General features: G+C 36.5%; 1 protein-coding gene across 1 annotated transcript in view; it reads right to left on the bottom strand.

The window, feature by feature from the left end:
* Window positions 1-8,503, bottom strand: part of DCDC1 (doublecortin domain containing 1) — a 65,216-nt gene that overhangs the window by 30,036 nt on the left and 26,677 nt on the right.

Raw genomic sequence — 8,503 nt, forward strand, 5'->3', positions numbered from 1 at the left:
TATTCATAGGAGTGACATTCTGTCATAGTCGCAATCCTACCCACACCCAAGAGGAGAGAATTACACCAGGCATATTTACCAGTGGGTGGGAATCTTGGGGACCCATATTAAATTTCTGTGTAACACACTAGCTATACAATTATGCAGTTTTGATTACTCAATTTTTATACCAAATTTAGATCCAGATATTTTCTTTTCCAGAAGATTAAAATGCAACTATTTAAGATTAAATTTTGTCATCATTAAAAACTGAAATTATTTAAAAGAATGTACCACTGATTCTGATGGCAAATCCAAAGAGGAACTTAAAAAAGTGCTTTGAGAAGTGGCATTGTCATTAGAATAAATTACTACTTCCTAAAGTAGTAAATGGGGGGAGGTATTCATTTGGATGAGAATATCCTGGTATTTTATTTTATGTACGTGTGCGCTCAGTCACGACTGACTCTGCGATCCATGGACTGTAGCCTGACAGGCTCCTCTGTCCATGGGATTTTCCAGGCAAAAATACTGGAGTGGGTTGGCATACCCTCCTTCAGGGGATCTTCCTGACCCAGGATAGAACCCTCCTCTCTTGCGTCTCCTGCATTAGCAGGCAGATTCTTTACCACTGAGCCACCAGGGAATCCCAATATCCTGGTATGTTTCCATTAACAACATCGACTACACCATTTCTGAGTTAGTTTAACGTCAGTTATTGGAAAAAGATTATTTCTTTTAGCAATTTGAATAATTGTTTAGAAATTTAGTCATAAAAAACAAATGTGGTTTTATAGGTCTGCATGTGTGCTTAGTCACTCGGTCATGTTCCTCTCTTTGTGATCCATGGACTGTAGCCTGCCACGCTCCTCAGTCCACGATATTTTCCAGGCAAGAATACTGGAGTGGGTTGTCATTTCGTCCTCCAGGGATCCTGCTGACCCAGGGATTGAACCCAAGTGTCCCACAGCTCCTTCATTGGCAGGCAGATTCTTAACCAGTGAGCTACCTGGGAAGCCTTTGTAAGTCTATATGTATGCAAACTATGTAAATATTTAAGAATGCTATGTTTGCTTATAGTAAGATTAGTAAAAACATGTCAAAATTTAACAGTATGGATAAAAACTATTGGTTAAAGACTTTAGGTTATTGAATCTTTTAAACAATTTCTACATATGATATAATAGATATGATAAATCACAGAACTACAAAGCTGGTAGGCACATTAATGATTAAGCTTTCATTCTTTTCTGAAACAGTATAATACTATACATAAAGGTTTTCTATTACAGTCAAAAAGATCATTAGGGATGGATCTTAAACACTGTGGAATTGACAACCCTCTTAATGTCTCAGTGAAATTTGCTCAGTTGTGTCCAACTCTTTGTGACCCCATGGACTATACAGTCCACAGAATACTCGAGTGGGTAGCCTTTCCCTTCTCCAGGGGATCTTCCTAACCAGGGATTGAACGCAGGTCTCCCACATTGCAGGCTGATTCTTTACCAGCTGAACCACAAATATTTAATTATGCTTTACTCTCTGTGGTTTCCATTAAATCTAATTTACAACTTTTGTTTCACAAAGCAACAACTAAGTAAAGATGTGAGGTCTAAAAGTACAACAAAATATGCCCAGGGAGGAGTCTAGAAAAAGCAGATAAATAGACCAGATAATACTTAATGGCAGGATTCTAGTTTTGGCAAGAGCAATCTTCCTTCTCATTTCCTCTATTTTAATAGCATCAGTAACTCTTAGCGGTTTTTTTAATAGCAACTTGAAGAAAACTTCTACTAACGTCATGCTTGCTGCTGTTGTTGTTTAGTTGCTAAGTCGTGTCTGACTCTTTTGCGACCTGCCTGGCTCCTCTGTCCATGGGATCTCCCAGATAAGAATACTAGAGTAGGTTTCCATTTCTTCTCCAGGGGATCTTCCTAACCCAGGGATCTAACCCATGTCTCCTGCTTGGCAGGCGGATTCCTTACCATCTGAGCCATCGGGGAAGCCCACTGCTCCCCTGTAATATCCTTACAATATCCCTCAGCTATGACTGCAGCACACTGTCTTCCATAGTTCTTACATGTATGCCTTTTTGCCAGTGCTATTCACTCAGCTGATCTATATTCAGTATTGTATATCCTTCAATTAGTATTTTTAAAAATACTTATTTATTTATCTGGCTGCACTGGGTCTTGGTTGCAGCACATGGGATCTTTGATGTTCACTGCAACATGCGGTATCTTTAGTGGTAGCATGTGAACTCTTAGTTGCAGTACATGCGATCTAGTTCTCTGACCAGGAATCAAACTCAGGCCCCCTGAATTGGGAACATGGAGTCTTAGCCACTGGACCACCAGGGAAGTCTCTCGATCAGTAAGTATTTAATAAATATTAATTGAACTCAGTGTTTACATTTTCTAAAACCCCTTCCATAATAACAATAATTGTCTAGTGGAAAAGAGAAATGTCATACACATAGTCATGCATATAAATTTACAATAACTGTGATTAGTACTGTGAAGGAAAAGTCTTGGTTATTAACATGAAGAAGTTTAGGGGTTAGGATATAGAGAAAAATCTCAACAAATCTGTACAAGCTGATAGGACATATGTGAGGGATTAACCCCAACAGATCCTAGTCATTCCTTATTTCAAATCATTCTGCCAGGTCCTGTACAAGAATTGATATACTTTTTGCATACTGATATCTTTACTTTGTGATTTATTACGTGATTTCAGATGATTTCATATCCCATTCTGCAAGGGTAAGAACCTTGTTTTATCTCTTTACTGCCACTGGAACTCAACTAACGATTGATATGCAAGAATTATTCTTTGATAATTATGACATCATGAAAAAATGTATCACCAAAATTCCATTGATAAGAAACATATACAATTTAAAAAGTAAAATATAATTAAGCCAAAAGTCAAAACTATGTCATGTAACACTGATTATCCAAGGGTCCTTTCTCCATTTTTCCTTTGATGAAAAGCCTCAGTTATGTTTGAATAGTCACCCTCTTTGTATGTCCATGGAAGGCATCCCCTGATAGCTGCAGTGAGTAAATATTCAATGGTCTGACACCAGTGATGCTAATTCCATTTCCCTTGCATGATGGGTTACTTAAGCAGCCTGTGATCCAATTTTGGCCAATAAGAAATGAGTAGAAGCGTTCTGGAGAAAGGTTTTTGCACTAATAAAAAAGAGATATAAATAATCAAATACCTATCCTCTTCAGTCAGAAATTGTCTAGTGAGCATCTAGTGAGCATATGATGAGCTTTTCCAGTAAGAGGATTCAAACCCAAGGATCTAGCCAATATTATGAGGATGGTGCAGGGAAAGATATAAAGGGTCAAGTTCTTTGATACTCTTGCTGAAGCACTGAACAAACCCTAGAATTGGCCTTCTTTCTGAAGTTCCTGTTACATGAGATAGTGACTGTCCAGTTTTAAAGTCACTTTCTGCTGAATTTCCCATTACTCTGCTAATAGTAGCCTAACATATACAATGAACTTTCTAATCACATTTGCTTCACTGTTAGCTTTATTCAAAATCTTTACTGATTTTGAATGTTTTATGATAGGCTAAAATATAAACTAATATGGTATTTTCTTTAAAATGTGACTTTTATTCTATCAAGAACGCTTCACCAGAAATTTCAGCATAAGCATAAAATGACATGGAGGTTTTCCCCTGATTTTGAAACACAAAGCATCCTTGGTGAGTTTAGATTTCTAAGGCAGAAATCTGCATGTGGCTAATAATTCTATTCATAAGCAGGAAGTGTGGCTACTTTGACAGATCATGGCTCAATAACAAGCATGCAGGTCTAAGTTATCACACAGTTTGGATGTGAATTCAACAGCAGGATAATGACAGTTGCCAAGGATTTGTGCTTGCTGTCGCTTCATACCAGTGTTGCCTGTCAAAATGTCTCTTTTTCTCATACAGAAGCCATAGAATTTTTATGGATAGCAATTACTTGCAATGTACAATGAAGTACATCAAATCTAACAACCACTCTTTAGCCCCTCATTATTTGGTAGTCTCTTTGTTAAATGTAGTCAACCATTTTCATCTAAATTATTTATTTATACTGTATATTTGACAAGCATATATTTCTCGCTTTATATTCTTATGGCATTTAAACCTTCCTGAAGAGTTATGGGGTTTTTTTCCCTTAATATTGTCATTTGTAAAACTTGTCTTTATCCTATTATCATTTTAACCGTAATTAAACTCTCTAATTAGAATAAATACAAATAAGAAAATGTAAACATAAAGGAAAATGACCTTAAGTATATTTAACAAGAAATCACCAACTTAAATACTGGATGCAACAGATAAAATAACCCCACATATGTTTGGTGCATGGAAACTTGTACAAAATGTGGAGTACACAAAGCACAAAGATTTCATTACTTGTCATTCTACCTTTCCCCCAGTTGAAGAAACAAATAAGCTCTAAAGACATAAACACCTTTCTACAATTACTAGGTAAAATGTAATTTAAACATCATGGAAAGTGAATAATAGAAGTGGCAATAATAAATGTGAATAATTTCCACCAAATTTTATTTTGAATACCAGAAGAAAATATAATTCTAGTTTGACCTAGAAATATTGGTAAAGATACCTTGATTGCAGTGCAATTTTCAATTATTTTATAGCACAGTAAGCCCAATTTTTACTTGTAGCTCAATCACTGAATAATAACTAATGTATTATGTTCAAATTACACGTATATCCTAAAGGAGATATTAAACGTTTGTTAAATTGAACTTTCTTGCTTTTGTAGAAGGAAATGTAAAAAAGAAAAACAATTTATACAATTTGTAAAGGACTCATCTGAGTACAGGATCAGGGCATAAATTATCCCACTCAAAGGAAACAATGAATATTAGTTCTGCTTGTGCAAAAGTACAAAGGAATAAAAATAAAGTACATCTTAAATCTAAAATTGGGGGAGATTATAGAAATATAAGGATTTTCCAGAGGAAATGCAACTTTTTAAAAAGAAATGATATAGTCTTTTAACATTTTTTAAAGTATAGCTCAGTCAGTAAAGAATCTGCCTGCAATGCAGGAGACTTGGGTTTGATTCCTAGGTTGGGAAGATCCCCTGGAGAAGGAAATGGCAACCCACTCCAGTTTCTTGCCAGGAGAATCCCATGGACAGAGGAGCCTGGTAGGCTGCAGTCTATGGGGTCTCAAGAGTCGGACACGACTTAAGAGACTAAACCACCGACACCACCAATATATTAATGTCTGGATCTGCAGAGTTTTTTTTTAAGACTTTAAGGAAAAATCTGACAAAAGTTTTGAATTAGGAAAAGTGTAATTTGTTGGGCAATGGAGGTTGAAAACAGTGGAGGTGTCGCCTTGCTGGTGCCTTGCTGTCCCTAGAAAAGGTGACATAACCAAATACTTATATTTCAAAAAGAGCCTAAGACTCATTCCAATTCAAAATAGCCAAGATAACTAAAATGACACAAAAAAGTGAGTGACTAGATTAAGCACTGTTGGTCTCCTTGAAAGCAAGATTTGTCTGTGAATCAGCAACCAGATAATCTATAATAAGAAGTTGTTGGCAATTCACTTTTAAAACTGATTTAAGTCCTAATATAATATACTAACAATAATTTGTCCTCTGGGGAGCTAAAAGAGTTGATATTACACTTAGTTGCAAGCAGGATTAAAAAAAAACAACACTACAACATTCTATTATAAAAATCATGAAATTACATTCTTAGATGACCATCACCTAAAAATTATTAAAATATATGTGGGATAGAAAGAGATATTAACTATCTAGACCATTCTGTTAGTTTTGTGATATACAATTTTGGGACCTCCCTGGCAGTCCAGTTTTTAAGACTTCACTTTCCAATGCAGGAGATGCAGGTTAAATCCTTGGTTGGGGAGTTAAGATCCCACAAGCCTCACAGCCAAAACAGCAAGACATAAAACAGAAGCAATACCATAAACTAATTCAATGAAGACTTTAAAAATGATCTACGTAAAAAAAAATCTTTTAAAAATGCAATTTTAATTTGGAAATTGTCCCCTTTTAGCATTCAGAGACACCTTCCACAAATAGAGCAGAACTGCCCCTAGATACCTATTACCAATAAATAATTGATTCTGCTTCATGCTTCAAAGGTTGATACCCTGTACCAGGTCACCTGGGAATGCATCAGACTACAGCTGGGTAGGAAAGGTTCCCTATCATTTGCTTTCCTTGAAGTAACCACAAGAATGAAGCTAGACTTCTCCAGTCATCTGACCTTTTGGTGGCAAGTCATAAAATGGGAGGATCAGTCCTTCTTGGGCACGATATATTGAACTCACACTATTGATGATTAGTTTTCTTTTCGGGGGGAAGGGAAGGCTCCTGGCACAGCAGTTTTTCCTTTGTTACAAACAAATATAACAGAATGACAGAGACAAACCACTGTAAGAACACAAGAAAGAGAGAAAAGAAGGATAAGGTAAATGCAATAAAAAGTAAATTAATACCACAGATAATAACATGAGAATAATGTGATTCATCACTGCATGGTTACAAAGACTGGATTTAATGTGGGCAGGTTTTGTAAAAACGTACAATGTTTTTAGTGAAGAAAAGCACAGTCTCTGTTATATAAGTAAAGGAACAACAAATTGACTATACTTTAATAATTATTTCTCATAAAGGATCAAAAAGATGGTGGAATAAAGGTGGCAAGGGAAAAAAGGATGAGACAAGAGAAGTTTTAACCTCAGTCAGGGGGGAAACATCTTTACTCGGAGAAAATTGCCTCTCTCTGATAATCATATTACTGCCAATGGATCTTAGATTACCATTAGCCTTTATGAACTTGACCCTTCAGGTTGAAACTCATCATTTTCTTTTTCATAAAAGTAAAGGGCCTCTGGGCATTGTCTTTGACTTTCTGTTCAATTGTCAAGAAGAGGGTTACTTCTAGGTATATCATATTCAAAGTTGATGGTAACAGACAATGGTGATAGAAAAGAAGTTACTGCTATTGCTGCTGCTAAATTGCTTCAGTCGTGTCCGACTCTGTGCGACCCCATAGACGGCAGCCCACCAGGCTCCCTCGTCCCTGGGATTCTCCAGGCAAGAACACTGGAGTGGGTTGCCATTTCCTTCTCCAATGCATGAAAGTGAAAAGTGAAAGTGAAGTCGCTCAGTCGTCCCTGACTCTTAGCGACCCCATGGACTGCAGCCTACCAGGCTCCTCCGTCCATGGGATTTTCCAGGCAAGAGTACTGGAGTGGGGTGCCATCACCTTCTCTGAAAAGAAGTTAGGATCCAGACAAAGAAATAGAAGTACAATGAAACAAACTATAAGAAAAAGGTGGTAGGAAAAGTGTAATATGAAAAACAAATAAAACAAAAGTTAGAGATTCAGACAAAGAATGGAAAGAAACTGAACAAATAAAATTACAAGCTCTATAAAAGATATCACAAAAGACAGAATAAAAAGTAAACCTATTACTATTTTGGAAAGGGAACTTGGTAAAAATAAATTCTAAAGGCAATTTTAAAATGTGCAAACACATATTAGCATTGGCAATTGTATAAAGGACTACTTAAAAATCCTATTTAGAAACTTTTTTCCATTGTTTTACTGGGAGGAACACTATCATGAGAAACCTACATCTCCACAACATAAGCACTGGGTAATGATTTCCTAAAATTATCTGGCCATGTAGCTGTGCGTCAGTGATCTCATACATTGCTAACATGCGCTCACAGCTTAGAGGAATAGGGCAAAACGAAGGTTAGCTGAAAATCTATATTTCACTTTCACCTAAAAACTTAGTGACAGATAAAAAAAAAAAAAACAATCAAAGTCTTCAAAGGTATAAACAGGAGACATCATATCTAAGGAGATTAACACAATCCCTAATTTAAGAATACTTTCTTCAATATTTTTATAATCTACATTTCCTTTTAAACATAAAAACTATGGTATTACATTTAGCCAGACAATAGTTTATCAATACCTAACAGATACTTTTTTGTTCTTTTACTTCCTTTTTTATTTTTTTAATATTTATTTGGCTGCACTAGGTCTTATTTATGGTGGGACCTTTTTTTTTCCCCTAAGTTGCAGCAAGTGGGATCTAGTTCCCCGACCAGGGATTGAACTCAAGCTCCCTGCACCGGGAGCATGGAGTCTTAGCCACTGGACTACCAGGAAAGTCTCTGTTCTTCTACTTTCTAATTGAGAAAAAAAAACACAGGGAAAATATCTCTGTCTCCTCTGCTTTATATTTCTTAGAAGTGTGGTAGAGTATTGTAGTTAAGAGTTTTATCTGTGGAGTTAGAGCTATCTGGGTTCAAACTTTACCTTTTCTACTTACCCTGGTGGCTCAGACTGTAAAGAATCTGCCTGCAATGAAGGAGACCTGGGTCCAATCCCTGGGTCAGGAAGATCCCCTGGAGAAGGAAATGGCAACCCACTCCAGTATTCCTGCCTGGAGAATGCTATGGACAAGGACTCTGGCA

This window comes from Bison bison, unplaced genomic scaffold, assembly GCF_000754665.1.
Source record: "Bison bison bison isolate TAMUID 2011002044 unplaced genomic scaffold, Bison_UMD1.0 scf7180017864531, whole genome shotgun sequence".
Taxonomy (NCBI): domain Eukaryota; kingdom Metazoa; phylum Chordata; class Mammalia; order Artiodactyla; family Bovidae; genus Bison; species Bison bison.